Below are 16,596 nucleotides of genomic sequence, written 5' to 3' on the forward strand. Positions count from 1 at the left end.
CTGTTCTTTGCTATCAAGGGAACAGGCAATTTAGCAGTACAGCTGTTTGAAAATGCTGTGCTGGGAGAATTTTCAGCTCTAACAGCTCATTGCAGGGCTTGTTTGTTTTTGTTTTTTAATTACTTCTCATTTTGAAATGTGTGCTGCTCGTTATAATCTATCACATGTAAGGATATAATTTATCATGTTGCAAAGTTGAAATTGAAAAGAAAAGAAACCATAGAGTTTCAAAACTTTCTTTTTCCTTGTGGATTTATACTTCTTATTGTAAATATTCGTTGAAGTCTGGAATGATGTTTTTCCTCAAAACAAATCAGCATTCATCATACAAAGGATATTCTGAATTTTTCTCAGCTCTAATAAGTGAATTGAGAAGTCAGTGATGATTCTACGGTTTAAAGGAAGTGGGATGTTTTAATCAGGGGATGGTATTCCTTTGCCAAGCATCATCCTGAGCTGTATTTAGGTGCTGCTGTGAGAGAAAGAATGCTTTTTAAATTTCATTCACAGTCTGTTGCCATTGAAAATCCTGCAATGGAGTGGGCCACTGGATTTCTGCGTGTAACAGGTGACAATTGGTGACAATTTCACCTTTGAAAGAGTGTAAACCAATCTCAACCCATTTTCCTGCTTGGTTCTCTTGTCCTTCCAGGTCAATATCCTCTGTCTATCCTATTCCAGTGTGTATTCTCATTTATTCTTCATTACAAAGCTGGTGAAGGGTCTTGAGAGTAACTCCAATGAGGAGCAGCTGAGGGGTCTGGATTTGTTTAGCCCAGTGAAAAGAAGGCTCAGGGAAGGTCTGGCCACTCTCAAAACTCCCTGACAGGAGGTTGTAGCCAGGTGAGGCTTGGCCTCTTCTCCCAGGCAGCATGGAACAGGATGAGAGGATGTGGCCTCAGGTTTCTCCAGAAGGGGTCATTTTGGGCATCAAGGAGAATTTCTTCACAGAAAGGGTGGTCAGGCATTGGAAGGGGCTGTACAGGGAGGTGGTGGAGTCCCCATCCCTGGAAATGTTGAAGAAATGACTGGACATGGCTCTCACTGAGAAGTTGGAGATCCGACAAAAGTTGGACTCAATGACCCTGGAGGTCTTTTCCAACTTTAATTACTCTGTGATTGCCACTCTTTCCTCCCTTGGCTGGTCAGTGGTTTTCCCTGGATGTGAGCATAGCAAATGAACAGAGTCCTTTCCCTGGGAAGGCCACAGACAGTGACAAACAAGCCCTGGCAGCTCTTCCTGCAGCAGATTGGCACTTCTTTGCTCTGCCACCCTGCACCCAGAGCAGGGCTGACAATGAGCACAGGTTTGCAGTGCAACCCCCTGTCAGAGCCCATCCTCCAGCCTGCAGCCACTCAGAGAACACAAAGCAAAATCACCAGGTTTCACACTGGCACAGCATCCATCCTCCAGGCTGCCAGCCAGGGGACAGATCTGATCACAGGCTGGTGACTGACAGAGGTGACTTCTTAAACCACTGAGGCAAGATTATCCAGGGCTCCTTTGTCAGCTCCCTGCAGCTGCAAGCAGGGAACATTTTGGCAGGCAGCTGCCCTGACTGCTCACTCTGTCTGTCACACACAAACACACATTTGTGCACAAGTGAAGGAATCACTAAGCAGATGTACTCACAACAGCTCCTAAAACCTGTTTTTATCTTGCAGTCACAACAGTCAGCACCATGGAAATCAGGCATTGATCAAAATTATTGAACAATTAAGGCATGATAATGAGCATCTAATACAGCTGCTAATGTAATTACAGTGTCATATCACTTAAAGATGTGCTGCTGGGTGGTGAGGCAGGATGCTGGAATATTAAGGGAATCTTTCACTCCTGTGCTCATTCAATGTATTCCAAAAATGCAGTTAAGTGAACTTGGGGAGGAACAAAAGCAAAAATTGGAGATAAAATTATCACTGGCAGTGCCACCAATTGTCCACACAAGTAGCTTTCCAATGGATAGGTACCAATGTTTTGTTTTGATGCTTTATATCTGAAGAAGGGACAGAAAAAGGGGCAGAATTTTGCACCCAGAAAAAGAAGTTCAAGGGTGTGGGAACAAAAAGAGGAGGAAGCTGAAAATACAAGTCAGAATTTATCACGCATGTGGAGCACAGGAAACAATTTCATTCTTTCCACTGGCCATGATCCCTTGGCTGTGGATAAGGTTTGTAGGATAGTGACAATCCTCTTGTCTTACAAGTGTAAATACTGCTTGAGGGAATATCTGCTCTTGAAGAGGGATTCTCAGGTTTGTGTGCAAAGCATAAGGAAATTGGATTGGTTCTGCTAATCATGCTTGTGCAAAAGTCAGGCACATATGTAGGAGAACGAGCACGTTCAAAGGTGCCTGTGCTTCCTTTGCAAATGAAAAGTCTAACTTCTTTCCATATGTAACATGCCAAACTGAGGAGATAAAAAAAAAATCCCCAAAACTCTGCCTGTCTTGCACTTCCAATGCTGCAAAAGCTAAAAAAGTGTTGAATCTGTTTTTTCCAAATGTGGCTCTAAGTACCTTCAGCATCATCATTTCATGGAGTTGAAATGATGCAATGGAGGGTGACTCAGCATTCAAGCACAGCTCAAGATCATGACTTATTTCTTTTAAATTGTATTTCCATCTTCTCAAGGGAGAATCCCAGAGTTAAGACATGTGAATGGTCAGATTTATCAAGGGACTTTTTTAATAAGTTGATTGTGTCTAAAGTTTAGTCCTTAAATTTTAAAGTGTTTCACCATTCTTTAGTTGTGTAGCACTGCTGGTCCAGTCATGTATGTTGTGGGTGATCTCAACTAATTTTCAGTGTTTAAATCCACCTCAAGTGAAATCCATTTAACTGAAACTTAAGTGTTTACCTGCAGATATACATCAGTGCTTAAATGTTTGTTATACCCAGTGGAGAACTAATCAGTCAGAGCAGCCCATTGCAATCAATAATCTGGAAAAACACTAGGGACAATGTGTCTAAAATATGCATTTGAGGTGATTCCTTCCCTCTGGTCTGCTCTGGTGAGACCCCACCTGCAGTGCTGCAGCTGAAATGTTCTCCAGTACATGAAATGTTCTCCTCTGCATCACTGAGGGAGGTTCAGTGGTGTCAGCAGAAGTGACCTGGTGCTGTGTGAAATGCCCTGAGATTCATTTGGTGGATGTCTGAGGTATAAAAAACATCCACAGGAAATACCCCAGTTCCTGAAGCTTCTGTCCTTGTGGTGCCAGGCTAAAGAGATAAAGAAATACTTATATTCAGGGCAGTATCAGGTTCTTTGGAAGCTGTGATCTTGTGCATGTTTCAGATGCATAAACACAAGTTTTTAGTGCCATTTTTGATGTGTTAGGATATCCCTCCTGGATCCAGTTAGTAGTGCAGAGATCCTATGACAGATCTCCCAGTTTCCCATGGCAGTCTTAGTTGGCACCAGATATCTATGGTGATTAATAGAGTTAATTTAGAGGGAAATTCACCTGGCCAAATACAGGAATTTGCTTTAGGATGAGGTGAATTTGCCTTAAAATCCATTAACACTGCTAATTCTTTCCTCTTTAACCATAAAGGCATCCCATAGTGATCTCATCCCTGCAATCACCTATCCTAAGTGCTATTAATACCCACATTTAATTAAATTCATCATAACTAAACTAATAGGCCTCTCTTTTTTTGTAGACAATTTATTTTTTTTTCTGTTTTATTTTGGTAATCGCCTTGGTTTTGGGAAATGCAGGAATTTTTTTCCCTATAACTGCAGTCCTTACATCTTCTTGTTTCTGGGAATCACAGAGTACAGAAAAAGTAAATTACTTCCTTAGAAGAAGAGATCCGATTTTTTTTTTTTTTTTTTGACAGCTCTTTTCTCACCTCATTATTTCTCCATCACAATAACTAAAGCTGTCAGATTCCTGATGGAAAGCTGCAAGGGAAGCATGTTGCAAGCAGCTGGTCTTCACAGAGCTGTTGATTCCCTGCTCTCCCAACCCTGTTCCCAAAATGTAGAATGCACAAACAAAGCAAAGCAGAAAATACATTTTCTTCCACCAGTGCAGGTTTGCCAAAGTAACAGAATTTCACTGACATGCTCACAAATGTGGGACTAGAAATAAAAAAATAGGTAACTGGACAATGAAGAGTGTGAGAGGGTTTGTTGAGCTGGGATTTGTGTCATGGTTGGGTTATTCTCCTTCCCTCCCTTGGCTTCTGGACATCAGGGATTGCTGGATGTGCTTTGGGATCCACAGATGGAAAGCAGTGTATAGGATTTAGGAATTATGGGATCATTCCCTAGGAATTATGGCTGATGCTGGATCTAGAAAAAGAAGTTATCATAGTATCATGGAATGGCCTGGGTGGGAAGGGACCTGAAAGATCATTTCATTCCACCCCTCCTGCCCTGGGAAGGGATACCTTCCACTGCTGTGTTATAGGTGAGGCACACCCTAAGGCATGGAAAGGTGGTTTGGGAAGAATAAATGTGGGAAAATAGAGGTCTAAAGGGTGAGAAAGGGCAGGCCAATTGCCAATTGGGCTTTCACCTGTTTTCTGCAAAAGCTCTTTTTGTCTCCTTCCCTATGGACCTGGTCATTTTTCTCTAAAAAGCTTAGAGGGCTGGATTCATCACATTACCTGTTCAGTGTTTATATCAAGAAGCAGTAAACCAACACCTTTTAGATCAATTTTTCTTCTTTGAAGAGGAAAAAGAATCAAGGTTTGGTATTGACATGGGAAAAACCATGTAGCTATACAGCTGCTCCTGCTATATAAATTAACTCACTTTTCACACCACTCACTCTTAAGATAAATGATGATTACTTGTTGAGCTTTTTAGCCCCTCCCCTTTCTCCACAATAATATAATTATTACTGTCATTCCTGAAATGTCTTCATAGGAATTGCAGCTTTTACAAAAATAATCACTGAGGTTGTTGACAGTAATTTATATATGTTTAGGCTACCAATAAATCTTGGACTTAAAGGAAGCCTACAGCAAGGACAATCCCCATACCCTGGCAAGCAAAGAATTGATGGAAACCATTTGCATAATTAACATATTATAAGGTATCAGGACATCTCTCCTTGTTGATCTTGGTATTAGTCTGATGTCATTATCAAGGTAGGCATGACAAATAATATTTTATGTCTATGAATGATAATCAGCCCACTGCAGAGTGTGTATCTTTATTGATTTGATTAAAAGCTTTGATCTGGGAAATTACCAATTAATGCTATCTAAATTAGTCTCTGTGGGTTTGGACAGAGCAGCAGGAAAATAATTCTCTCATAAAGCCAGTGATTGGACACAAAAGCAATTTGTTTAATAGTGCTAAATCTGAAAAGAAAATATTCAATTTGGAGGTTTCCTGCAGGTCAGTCCTCAGTTCCTCATTAGTCATTAATGACTGCACTTCAGCCCCACTGTCTGAAATTGCATGTGGATTTTAGAGAGCCTTAATTTAAAAAAGACAGTGGAAAAAAAATTCTTCCTTAAACAGCTGAGAGTCTGTGACAACTGGATCTGCTTCAAAGAGTGAGAACAGAGCAGAGCAATTTTGGAAAGGAGCTTGCTGACCTGGCAAGAAGGAGTTTGAGCTCAGCTTGCTGGGCTAGGGACAGCAACACCCTGAGATAATCAGAAACCATGGATGAGAGAAAGCAAACAAAACACAGGGCAGAAGAGGATGATAATCTCTTTTCAGTACCTGAGCACACCCAGAACAACAACCAAACAGGAGGAATGAGGAGCCCAAGCACAGGTGCAGAGCTATGGCACTGGAATTACAGGGATTTGGAGGAAACTCACAGTGCTGGAGCGAGTGATGGACAGAGCATTTTGTAGGGAGAGGCAGGGAGGATGGCACAACAGGGTTGTTTCTCTCAGCTGGCTCTGCTTGGGAACAAGCTGCAGATGAGTCAGTAGAACATCCTTATGAGGAGAAGCTAAAAGAGCCTTTCAGAATCACAGAACATCTGAGTGAAAAGAGACCCATGGGGATCACTGAGTCCAGCTCCTGGCCCTGCACAGGACAACTCCAAGAGTCACACCAATGCCTGAGAGCATTTTCCAAACTCTTCTTGAACTCTGTCAGGCTTGGGGCTGTGATCACTTCCCTAGGGGTCCCATTCCACTGCTAACCATCCCTTGGGTGAAGAACTTTTTCATAATATCCAACCTAAACCACCTGGACACAACTTCAGGCCATTTCCTCGGGTCCTGTCACTGGTCACTGCACAGAAGAGATCAGTGCCTGCCCTCCTCTTCCCCTCACAGGGAAGCTGTTCCTGCAATGAGGTCTCCCCTCAGTCTCCTCCAGGGTGAACAGACCAAGTGTCCTCAGCTGCTCCTTGTGTGGTTTCACCTCCAGACCCTTCACCATCTTTGTTACCCTCCTTCAGACACACTAATAGCTGAATATTCTTCATATATAGTGATGCCTTTTTTATCTTTTGACCTGTTTAGCAAGAAGAGAAGGCTAAGAGGTAACTAAATCAAATCTCCCCAATATTTAGTGGTGTCAGAGCAAAGGCTCCTTTCAGAGGTGCCCTAGTAAAGGCAATGTTCACACATTTCAGCTGTTTGGAAAAAAAAAATTTAAAAATTCTTCATCACCTGAATGGTTATGTACATGTTTAGGGCTGGAGAGCCTGTGACATCTCAAATACTTTTAGATTTTGCTGCACAGCCAAGGGGAAGGAGGTTTACCTTGGAAATCAGCCCTGTCTTCAGCAGAAGTTTTAATTAGGGAACTCCTGGTACCCTTTCCAACCTAAGTGATTCTTTGATTCCTCACTGGCCTGCAGAGTAACTCAGCAAATAAACATTAGAGTTTGGCTCTTCATTCATAGCAGTTGCATGTCTTGACTGAAAGCTCCCTCAACAAATTTTGCTGCTCAGAATCTTGATACTTGTAGCAGTGAATGAAACACAGTTAACCCAGGAAGTGGAGAAAAATATGTCTAAGTAAAAAGTTTTGCTACAGATCTCCATCTCACCTCTAAAATCCTCCTGTAATTATCCTTAGAACAGGCATTGATTTATATCACAGAATCACAGAATTAACCAGGTTAGAAATGATCTTTGAGATCATCAAATCCAACCTATGACTCATTGGAATCTCCTAATTTTCTACAGTTGTAGTGAAGGTTTTGAAAGATCAAAACAAGACTGTGGAAGTTGAAAGAAAGTAAAATATACCCTGTCCGTGGTGTGGGGGAAAGAAACTAAATGACCTTCAAGGTCCCTTCCAACCCAAACCATTCTATGATTCTATTAAAAAAAACATAAATTTGAGTGTTGTTGTTCTAAATGCAATTCCCTGCCTTCAAGAGTTTATAACCTATTCCTCACTGTAAGATGAATCATTACCCAGATGTTCCTCTTAAGCAGGAAATAAGTAGTCTGATTGTTATTAATTTTCCTTATAATTTCTAGTAATAAAAATTTTCTTTGTAACCTTCAAAGTTTGAGCCTGTTTTGCCTCCCTCCTAATCCTATATCACAGCAGAAAATGAGTAAATAATTCTTGTGGGTGCACTGGCAATTTGGCCAATGCTAAAGCCACAGCATAAATTGGTGCATTGGCCAGGAAATCTCAAATTGGCAAACCAAAACTTTCTCTTCTCCTAGAAGTCACACTGGAAAATGTAATTCACTCCAAAACTTCTGCCAAGAAGGACTCCACATGAACCTAGTATCACAAAGGATTCGCCCTGTTAAACTCAGATCATTGGCATGGCTCAGTGTCCTGCACCAGCTCTTCCCTTAAACTCAGGGAGAGACCAGTGAGGATTTAAGGGTTTGATCTGTTGGTTCTCATGTTTATTGCTACCATTACCAGCATGGAACATGGAAAACAGAATCCAAGCTTTTTATTGCCTGGCTTTAGTTCCTACAAAATTATGTGCATCCCTTTTAGCTGAGAATTTGGTGGATTGGTTTGTGGGGGTGTTTTTTGGAGGAACTTGAAAGTGAGCGCTGTATGAACACGTTCTTGGGACACAGCTGTTTGTTAGCACAAATTACCTCTTGTTCTGACCACCTCCCCCTCCAAAGCACCTACTGAGACAGGGAAGGGAAGATATGAGCTTTGCCATGGCAACCCAACACCTTCTAGTGAAATTAAAACCCAAATGGAAAAGGATGGCAGGCTCGGTGACAAACAAAAACCTCACTTTTCCTTTCAAATGAAGCTGATGGAAGTTTTAGATGTGCCTTGAGATATTAATAACTAGTCAGATCCTTTTCTAGAGACAGTGAGATGAACACAATAATTACAACAGTGGCAGTAAGACTGGTAATAAAATGAGCAACTCTCTTTGAACTTGAAGCTATCATTAGATTGACTGAGGAGATCAGCATTTGGGCTTAAGTCCCTAAAGCAGAGTCTCTGGCTCATACAAAAGTATGAGAGAAATACTGCTCCAGTATTTCAATCTTTTTAAATAGCAGACAAGTTTCCCACTGGGGCACAATTTGTAGAGAAAGGAAGTGCCTCGTTATTTTGTTTTACAGGGTGTCATTCCAGAACCAGAGCCATGCAGGATTATACTTTGCAGAGGAAAAAAGATAAAAATGGTCCTTGCTGCATCAGAGAAGGCAAAAATTAGAGTGGAAAACAAGATGAGCTTAGGTGTGTCTCACTGACTTTGTATCTGTCAATCTGCTGTTTAGACATGAGATATGAGAAAATGTTACTGTCCTGCTTAAGAGAATGTTGTTAAATGACTTGGATTGTGGGGGGTTTGATTTCAAATCCTCATTTGGACACCATCTGAGCTGGTTTTGAGAAGAAAGGCAACCCAGCTACGATCCCCTGGATTTTTTTCTGATTGTTTTCTGTCTCACACATCCTATTTTATACAAACACAGGGAACATACTTAGGACCCAGAGACAAATATATCATGCAATTTTTTTCTTGAGTGGTTTTCTCTCTCTCCCTTAACATATTTGTGAATTTTCATGTGTGCCCATTCTGATAAATTGCTACTTTAAAAAAAAATTTGCGTATGATTACAAAAATTCCTGAGTAGTTCACCCAGTAGTTCCTGTTCTGAAGATTGTATGATCTACATCACGTTCATCAATGGAAGCAACAGCAATTTAGAAAAAAAATGAGTTTATATTTGGGCTTTCTCTTCGCTGACCATCCAGAAACTGAATTTTCATTTCATGCCTCTTCTCTTTAAGGGAGGATCAACAAATCCAAGATATTACAGCCAGATCTCTCTGCAGGTCAGCATCTTGAAATAAATGTGGAGCTCAGATTTTGCTTAATGTGATTTCCTCTAGTGCATGATGGAAACTTTAAGTCAAATCACTCCTTATTACACTCCCCATCTTATGTCAGTGATGCTTGACTTGCTCAATCTTCACACTCAAGAACTCATAAACTTCATTCCACCCTTACCAGCAAGATGGGGCCAACTGCAGAGGAGATGATGTGGGATGAACTTACTGTAACCCCCATCCCCCATTCCCCTGAGCCACTGAGAAGGAGGAGATAGGGAAAATCTGGAGTGAAGCTGAGCACAGGAAGAAGGAAAGGGAAAAGAGTTTTTATGAATTGGTTTTATTTCTCATTTTCCTAGTCTGACCTGAATTATAATAATTTAAATAAATTTCCCCAAGACTAGCCTATGACAGTAATCAGTGAGTGGTCTCTCACTTTCCTTATCTCACCCCACAAACCTTTCATTCTTCCTTCTCCCTCTGTCCAGCTGAGGAGGGAAGTGATGGAGCAGCTTTTTTGAGCACCGTATGTCCAGCTGGAATCAACTCATCACAAAGTCTAATAAAAAATAATATTTCCCAACAAGGATACACTGATCTCACTTGGAAAACGACACCTCTCCTTTTAGTGTAGTCTTAATCTAATAGAGGATAGATTTTAATGAGATGTTAGGAAGAAATATTTTCCTGTGAGGGTGGTGAGGCCCTGGCACAGACTGCCCAGAGAAGCTGTGGCTGCCCCATCCCTGGAAGTGTCCAAGGCCAGGATGGATCAACCTGGGATGGTGTCCCTGCCCATGGCAGGGAGTAGAAATGAGATGATTTTGAAGTCCTTTCCAACCCAAACCATTCTGTGATTCTACTGTTTGTCTCAAAAACATGGAAGTTGCTCACGCCTCCAACCTTCTGGTAAGGCTGTGGCTCAGACAGGGACAAGGAATCTCCAACTGCAGAAAAGACTTTTGCACTCACAGTCCTCCAATTATCCTCATCTGGCTTTGCATTCCAACCACCAGGTTTATGTTTCCTTCAAAAAATATTCACTTTCTGGCTAATTTGAAGGTGAAGATCTCTAGACAGCATTTTGAAACAACAAAGATCTGACTGAAAGGACCAGGTTCTGAAAGAAATAGTTGCAACCTACTGAGAAAGATGCAAACATGTGGGTTTAGAAATCTAATTTATTGTTATTCACCCAAGCACTTCATTTCTTCCTCTAAAGGGAGCTCACACAAAGCTCCTCGAGTGTGTGGGCTGGAACAAAACCTTCAAAAGCCTTAACGAGGTTCTCGGAAAAAGTTGGTTAGGCTGTTTAGTCATAAGATGTTTTCATCGTACACTTTCATTTTCATTTAAATGAAAACATTTTGAAATAAGAAAAGGAAGTTAAAATTCTGTTTGGAAAGGGAAAATGAAACAGTTGGAAATGCACTTTCAGTAAGGAAGAAATGAATTTTTAAAAAAGCAATTCCGAAAGTATCGAACCAAAGTTTTCTCTTTTACAATTTCATTTCCTTGGAAGTTCTATTGAGATGGAATTTATTTGCTCCATTTCCAAACAGTGAAATGGTTGGAAATTATGGAATTCCTGTAAGTGGAATTTCTTTCTTTGTCTAGCTCTGCTTTGAGGGATGAGGAGAAATACAATTTTCTTTGAAATATAACTCAAATGACTTGAAGGTAGGAACCATTCTTGTAAGTGTTGTAATCATTATATTGGTGTCTACACAAAACATTTTTCCTTCTACTTGAATCCTTCTTTTTTTATATCTTCTTTCTATTACAATTTTAGTCACTGGTTTTTTTCCCTTTTTTTATGTCTTCCTCCTATTACAATTTTAGACACTGTTTTTTCCTGTGGCTGTGTTCTGCCTGTCCATGGGCTGAATGTGAAGCCATTAAACTGTTCTATATTCCACAGAAGAATTTTTCAAACTTGAAAAATATTTTATTCAAAGATGACAACAATCCCCTAGATTCCCTACACTAACTACAATAGACTAAAATAATTCATTGAGCTGGGACCTTACTTTTAGCATCTTGATCAAAGAAACTTCCTCTAAGAACATTAAAGATTCAACTATCGAAAATATAAATAAATGGTGTTAAAATGTGCCACATGATTGCAAAGTACAAATCTTGATGGTATTTATTGTGGTATTTACTTGTCATGGCATCTGTAGTGACTGCTTCTCTGGCTGTAAATCTTTCTGTCCTCTAAGATCATAAAAGCCTTGTAGTAGTCCTATTTTTCCACAGATTCAGGTGTGCCTGGAGCAAAACTCAAAAGTAGTGAGTGCCTTTTGGTAATACATTTCATAATAAATCTTAAAAGCCTCTGCTTCACCCTTGCCAGAAAGTATTTTGGGAAAGGTTGCCAAATTGCTGCAATTTGAAGAACATGGCTTCCATTTAATGAAATCTGTGGTTATATTGAAGCACATAATCATGTGGAAAATGCATAAGAATTGCATTTCTGCCTTGGAACAGAAGCCTTAAAACACAGATCAAAAATCAGAAAAAGGGGAAAAAGCAAGAGAAAAGCACTTTGCTTCCCTCCAATCTCCACTTCCATCAGACCAGCAGGGTCACCTTGTATTCTGCTGGAGATCCACACCCTTGCCCTCAGCTGAAGTGCTCGTGTATTTAGACTTTCATTTTTCCTGTTAAAGAGCTCCCATGAGACACTATCTACATGAGAAATGTCTGGCATTTATTATTGTGACACAAGCAACAGTCCACAATCTGTCTGGCAAAACTCCACAGTGAAAATGATTCAAGAGATCAGGACCAGTCTTGGAGTTCTTTTACAGCCCCCAAAGCAGGGGCTACACCCACAGAAACAAAAATTATTTTTGGCTTAAAGTCTTCAGTTCTTGACTGTCACACTGACTTATTCTGAGGAATTAAAAAAACACAGTGTTTATTTTGGGAAAGAAATAAAAGGGCCAACCTATGAAATAATCAGACTTGAGCTGCACATGATTTCATCACAAGTTATTTACCCACAAAAATCATCTCATCTTTGTTCTCTGCCTGCTCCTGAGGTAAGTCCTAGGTGTTAACTATTCATTAAAGGTTAATGTTAGTGGAAAATCTATAGTCTATCACTAGAAGAAATGCAACATTTTAGAGAGTCTTGTAGCCTAAGCAGTGCTAATATCTCCAAATATGCTTAAAGTAAAATCACTGGATCTTGGGCTGAAAAAGAGAAGTCCTACAAAAATTCCAATCTAGACTGTAATAGCATCCCATGTTTAAATATTTGGGTTCTCAAATATCACTAAGAAATTAAGGTCATGAAAAAATTTACCTGCTATAACACCTTCCTGCTCCTGCTGTAGCATTTCCCACAATCCCATGCAAAGCAAAATTTATTTTACCTGAAATATCATGGGATTGAAAATCTAAGCAGAGATGTGCACAAGATTCAGGTGTCAGTTTTCAGGGAGCTCTTCCCATTAGTATCTACTATAACATTATATATTATACATATTATAACATATAATAGTGTATTATATTATATTATATTATATTATATTATATTATATTATATTATATTATATTATATTATATTATATTATATTATATTATATTATATTATATTATATTATATTATATTATATTATATTATATTATATTATATTATAGAAACGGGAAAAACATGGATTGTGTTTTGCTTCCTTAGTTCTCCATTTCTCTTGCTCAATATACAGGTTATAATCTCTAAACAAACACCTGTATGAATGCTATTGAAAACACTGAATGTAAGTTTTGTAAATAGTTAACATTAGACCAAGGGTTGAATCCAAGCCAGTAGGATCACTCAAGCCACAATTTTACCATGGATTATGGAGATAGTTGAGATCCAAGGACATCTGCATGACACCTTTCATCCCTGTCCTCAGAACATGCAGTGAGCATCACTTTCCTCCATTTCTCTCCTCCAAAGAAGAGTTGCAGTGAAGCTTGAGAGGGAAGTAGCAGATTTCCAGATTTTTCTACATTTTATCTCATCCCCTGAAGTCAATTGATGGGCTGGTGGAAGGGTTCAGGTTTCTTCCACTCCACTGCAGCACCATCTTCTTCAATGGCACTGCTGAAATTCCAAGTTCAGACTTGGAATGATACTTGAAAGATGCAAAGGAAGACCAGCATCTTCTTTGCTGTTAGCATGTCCTGAAATGTTTTCCTTTACCTCCTGGACTAAATTATCTTCTCTTTCCTGCTCCATCTTTTAAAACTTAATGACTCAAAAATATATACTGGACATGAGCAATTTAGCTCTAACTGTGATGAGAACCTTTAATTGACTTGAGTGCTCTTTATGAGGGGGATGTATTTGTTTTATACAGATTCCCTGCCTTCAGTCAATGTCTCCTTCCAGCACTCAGTATTTATAGTTGAACCCCTCAAGATTTGGTACAATTAGAGTCACTGCAGGGAAATGATACAGTCACACTTTTTATCAGCCTCTCTTGGGATTAAGCAGGCAGCTGACACCAAACAGACAAAATTTGCATTGCATCAAGCTGCCTTTGAGGAGCTCTGGAGACTAATTTTCTGTTGGCAAACTTCTGAGGCAGAAAACCTCTGCAAAGACAAAAACTGAGGAGAGGATTTTCTTAGCAGTGGTTGAACTGAGCTGGAACAGGTTGGCAGAGAAGTTTGGATCCCCATCCTTGGAAATGCTCAAGGCCAGGTTGGGTGGGGCACGTGGCAGAGGAGTTGGAATGAGATGATATTTAGGGTCCCTTCCAACCCAAACCATCTATGATTCTATGAGCTCACATTTTCTTTCAGGTACCTAAACACAAAGAAAGATTTGGCTGGAATTCTGATGCATGAATTCGTGTGCAGGGGTGAAATGCAGCATGGAGAGGGAACAAACTAGAGGAGAGGATGAGAAGGGACAACATGAGGAAACCCTTGCATTCCTGCTGCTGAGCTACCTGTCCATATCTAACCTCAAAAGGTGTGTCCAAGCTTGGGAGCAGATCCCAGCTCCAAGCACAGCCTGGAGCACCCAATGTCACCAATGTTTTTTTGGGATACTGGGAGCACCACCTTGGGAAAAGCCTCCATTTGTTCACTGGCTCATCCAGCAATTGTGAAATTCTTCCAGGCTGCTTTCAGAGTTTTGGAATTCAGGAAATTGATAAGCCTGTCACTTATCAACACTTTTCCATGAGTTTTCTGCATTTGAGATGAGATTTTCATCAAATGGGACTTGCTGCACCTCTGCTCCATATGGAACTTTGCCCTTTTGGGTGACAAGATCCTGTGAAATGGCACTGACACATCAGCCAGAGCTGGCTGAGATATCCCTAACAGGCAGTGGAAAGGCTGCTGCTGCTTCTAAACTCTTTTCTCAAAAAGAGAAAGTCAGAGTTTGGGCTTACTTAGTTTAAATAACATTAGACATAACAAGGGGTGAGGAAATATCTGTGACTTCTGTCAAGGTCTCTACAATTTTTATACATATATGCTTTTTTTTCTATATCACACTCTTTATGGCAGGGGGATTATTTTTATAAGCTTGTCTAATGCTTTTCTAGAAGTTAGTTTTCTTTAAAAAATATAATGTTTCCCTAGTAAATTCCACTAAAGCTTTGACTTGCAGTGAGAAGAGTTTCCAGCATCAAAACCACTTAGCTCTATTAACAGGGGGAAAAAATAGCTCTTCATGGAATATTAGCACTCCAAAATTTTCTTTTTGCAAAACTGAAATAAATGAAAAAAACAAAAAAAACCAACCAAAAATGGCAGCTGTTTGCAAAAATTTAAGCTCAAAACCATTTGCACTGAGATTGAAAAGCATTGCAGACCACTCAGGCTGTATAAAGATGAATTTTATCACACAGGAGTTCAATCTAGCTTCAAATTTATAGTATTCATGGAAAAAGAACTAAGACATTTTATTTTGTGTGTGAAAAAGGCAAATGAGAGCCCATCTCTGCTTCTGGCATTAAACATTAGCACACATGTGATGATAAATAATGAACAAAACAAGTATCCAAGGTGACTGACTGCAAGTGTAGGTAAGTGAAGGCAGAATAAAACTCAGAGTTCAATCATTTTCCTAAACAACAGCCAAAAAAGAGAAAAGATAATGTAACAAACCCCTCTGGCTGTCAAACCCTGTGAAGGCTATTGTAGGATCATGAGAGTATTTAGCATAGAGAAAGCATAAAAGCCACAGAGAGAGAGAGAGAGAGAGAGAGAGAGAGAGAGAGAGCAGGTATACAAGCATAAAAGTGACGGGTGACAAAATTAATTTTGCTTGGTAAATCACTTTTATAATTGATATAGCCTTTTATTAATTTTTAAAGCTGTGTGTTCATGCTAAAATGAATTTCCTAGGTGTTAAAATTTGTGTTTCATCCCTCATTGTTATGAAATGGGAGTGGGAAGAGCCAATTCAATAAAGTGCTCTTCCTACAGCTTTCCCTCCCAGGCTTCATTTCCCCAGGATGGCAGGGAATGGGACACCTTGCAATAAAAACAAATGTTCTCAAGGTTCTTTTTATCTTGCCTGTTTTATTCCTAATGTTGCTTGATTGCTGCAGAAAAGACACATTTAGTCAAAGGTCACTGAGAAAGCACAAAAGAATAAAACCTCCACATTTGTGAAAATCCCCACTGTGTAAAAGCCTGCTCTGAGCCTTTCCCATCAGTGAAATTTCATTTTCTGGAGGGATTTGAAGTGATGCTAAGCCTTCAGCTGGCTTTTGGCCTTGTGGTGAGCTTTACCCTCTTGAGAAAATGGCTCTGACGTCAATTGAATCCGATGACAGGTTTTAGTCCATTCTTTTTCCTTTTTACTATTACTTTTTGGACATTGTCTTAAAAAATAGAAATCTTCAGATACTCAAAGTCTGATTCACCTGTAGTATTCCCATCACTTTACTTAATCAGTAGAACATTGATGTGTGTGTATATATATATATATAAATGAAAAATAGTAATTTTCTTTCCTTGCATCACAGCAACAGGGAACCTTAAAAGAGATTCATGGAATGGTTTGGGTAGGAATGGGCCTTAAAATCATCTCATTCCAACCCTCTGCAAGCAGGGACACCTTCCACTATTCCAGGTTGCTCCAAGCCTCATCCAGCCTGGCCTTGGACACTCCAGGGATGGGGCAGCCACAGCTTCTCTGGGCACCCTGTGCCAGGGCCTCACCACCCTCACATCTTGTGAAACTCAGATTTTTTTGACCCACTTTTTGCTTCTCCTTCCATCCCACTGACACACAACAGCTTTTTAACTTTGCCAAACCAACAATTTATGGGTCTTAACAGTGAACTGGATCAAGAGATAACATGGCAGCCTCAGTGGAAAAATGAATTCTCACAAATCCCCATTACTCC

This window comes from Erithacus rubecula, assembly GCF_903797595.1.
Source record: "Erithacus rubecula genome assembly, chromosome: 3".
NCBI classification, from domain to species: Eukaryota; Metazoa; Chordata; class Aves; order Passeriformes; family Muscicapidae; genus Erithacus; species Erithacus rubecula.